Raw genomic sequence first — 2,613 nt, 5'->3', positions numbered from 1 at the left:
AGATCGCAAAAGATCACAAAACAATCAAGCACTGCTTAAAGACCAAGGGGAACTTTTTTCCTTTCGGCTTTCAGCACACTGTATTGTCGCATATGAAACCCGCGGCGTTTTATATTGAATTATTCCGCTTGGTTGACTCATTTCAGTCTTACCATAGCCCAGGTATGACTGAAATGAGTCCAGGGACGCCAATAAATGTAGTGTGCTCTCTGAAGGCACCAGTTCTGTAGGGTTTGGGCATTTACGGGGACATTTATTAATTGTAGCCGTAAATCACAAAATGATTCTTTTGATGGCCTTAGAATCCAACCATGCGATATAACTCAAACAACGCACACACACACGGGTACTAATACACGAGGATACATTTATTAATACATAAAATATGCATATAAACCTAACAGATCTTATTGAGAGGGTTATCAGAATACAAAAGGTATATATACAATCAGTTACAAAGAGTTACATATATCAAGAGGACATACGTTCAGTATATCATTCATTTAGACCGTTTCATAAAGTGAACTTGGTTACAACTTCTACATTAGAAACTAAAAAACAAGTACATAACTCTTAGGAATAAAATTGATATCAACTGGTTGGGATAACAATTGAATTCTCAAGCTGTAATGCATTGAAGTTGAATACTCATCCAATCTCTGGGGATTCAGATCTCCTGCGGGCTCTTTGGCTCCGTGCCAGGCTGTGCTGTGCTGCAGATGCTCACTGACCGGCTAGTTAGTGTTGGCTTTAACTAGCAAAGTTTGTGCACAGGAGAAAAGATGACTGTGGGTCCCAGCAAGTCAGGAAGAGGACCGGTTCATTCCTGATGAAGCGCTAGTTCTGAATAGTGATTCAGCTGTCCACAGTTCCGACCTGTTCACGAGGCTTGCTGCTGGTGCTTACCTCAGGTGGATCCTCTGGTTACTCTGTGGCAACCTCCGCTCTAGACTCTTAGAACAAAGGAAAGTTCTGGCACTCGGACACACTGGCCGTTCCGTGGTTGTCCGGGCTGAGTCTTAGGATGGTCAGGAGGCGCGCTGCGAGAATGTCCTGCCCTTGGGAGCCTATTGCTCCTGGGCCGTCCTGCCCTGGAATTCTCCTTTGAATTCCCTTTAGAAAAGTCCAGGAAATAGTCTCTCAGGCCCTCTGTGTTGCCTGTTTTTACCTGGAGGAACTTCAGCTCGTTCATTGGCTGAAAGTTCCATGGGCATCAGAGTCCCACGTGGGTTACTCGGCCCTACCAGTCCCTGATTGGTTGATCAAGGTGAGATGTGAGTCACTTACTCCTGACACTTAGGAATGCAGTCCAGATGTCCATCTGGCACACCCCAGACAGATAGGCGCCAATGGATGACCATTGATCATGATAGCTAAGCTTAGCTAAGTGCATCCCCATTTGGGAGCTGTCCCTTATCAAAAGAAAACATCTTTAAATCAGCCTGCATGAATAGTTTCTCTGTGGCTGCACCACAGAGATGAACAGAGAGATGGGGCCTCATTTGAAAAAGCACAGCAACACTTAATTCTGTCTTATTAACAACCATTGCCGCGACAAGTGAAAGGCTGAAGTGAAATAGAGCGGGGACGAAGGCAGTGAAGAGAGAGAACATGGGAAGAAGAGAAAAACGCAAGGGAAAAAAAGCAGCGTCGTAAAAGAGGTGACGGAGCTGTCCTCTCTAATAGAAGGGTGCCAGTGAGCCTTGCTCTTGCTTACAGCCACACCCCCTTGAGCACGCCTGATCTCGTCTGATTGTGGAAGATAAGCAGGAAGGGGCCTGGTTAGTACTTGGATGGGAGACCGCCTGGGAATACCAGGTGTTGTAAGCTTCTAAGCGCAGGAGGCGCTCGCTCACTCATTCCCCTGTTCACACGTGCGGTGCAGCTTTTCCGTCTGTTTATTTGTCACAGCGCTTCGGCTGTGGAGACTTTTTCGGCTGGCGTTCGGGGAGTCGCGTTTTTCAGAATTGTATTGAGATCGTTTTCCACAGAGCTCAGATGTCAAAGCACAGCAGCAGCTCTCCACAGCGATCCTCTATAGCGCCCTTTCTCCCGCAGCTCCGTCCTCATTGGAAGGAAGCAAGAGTGAAAGGCTGAAGTGAAATAGAGCGGGACGAAGGCAGTGAAGAGAGAGAACGTGGGAAGAAGAGAAAAACGCAAGGGAAAAAAAGCAGCGTCGTAAAAGAGGTGACGGAGCTGTCCTCTCTATAAGAAGGGTGCCAGCGAGCCTTGCTCTTGCTTACAGCCACACCCCCTTGAGCACGCCTGATCTTGTCTGATCTCGGAAGCTAAACAGGGATGGGCCTGGTTAGTACTTGGATGGGAGACCGCCTGGGAATACCAGGTGCTGTAAGCCTTTAATTGCAGGAGGCACCCTATCTTTGTTCACTCGCTCATTCTCATGTTAACACGTGCAGTGTGGCTTTTTGGCTTTTTATTTGTCAGCTTTGGTGAGACACAGGTGCTTGTGTATTAGCATGAGCGTTTTTTATTCTCATCATGAACCTTATATACTGTATCTCTACATCCCATAACCTTTAACGGCAGGTGCCTGGGTGTGGACATGTTCTGATGTAATATTTAATTTTTAATTTATTTAATAAGTAAACATTT

At 46.3% G+C, this 2,613-nt stretch overlaps 2 pseudogenes; both read left to right on the top strand.

The window, feature by feature from the left end:
• The first annotated feature begins 1,711 nt into the window (after positions 1-1,711).
• LOC148811749 (5S ribosomal RNA) lies at positions 1,712-1,830 on the top strand (annotated as a pseudogene).
• A 407-nt stretch (positions 1,831-2,237) lies between these two features.
• LOC148811748 (5S ribosomal RNA) lies at positions 2,238-2,356 on the top strand (annotated as a pseudogene).
• Positions 2,357-2,613: the final 257 nt, after the last annotated feature.

This window comes from Atractosteus spatula (genome assembly GCF_055471065.1).
Source record: "Atractosteus spatula isolate fAtrSpa1 chromosome 10 unlocalized genomic scaffold, fAtrSpa1.hap1 SUPER_10_unloc_7, whole genome shotgun sequence".
Lineage (NCBI taxonomy): Eukaryota > Metazoa > Chordata > Actinopteri > Semionotiformes > Lepisosteidae > Atractosteus > Atractosteus spatula.
Note: the sequence above shows the minus strand (reverse complement) of the source record. Positions and strands in the feature narration are given on the sequence as shown.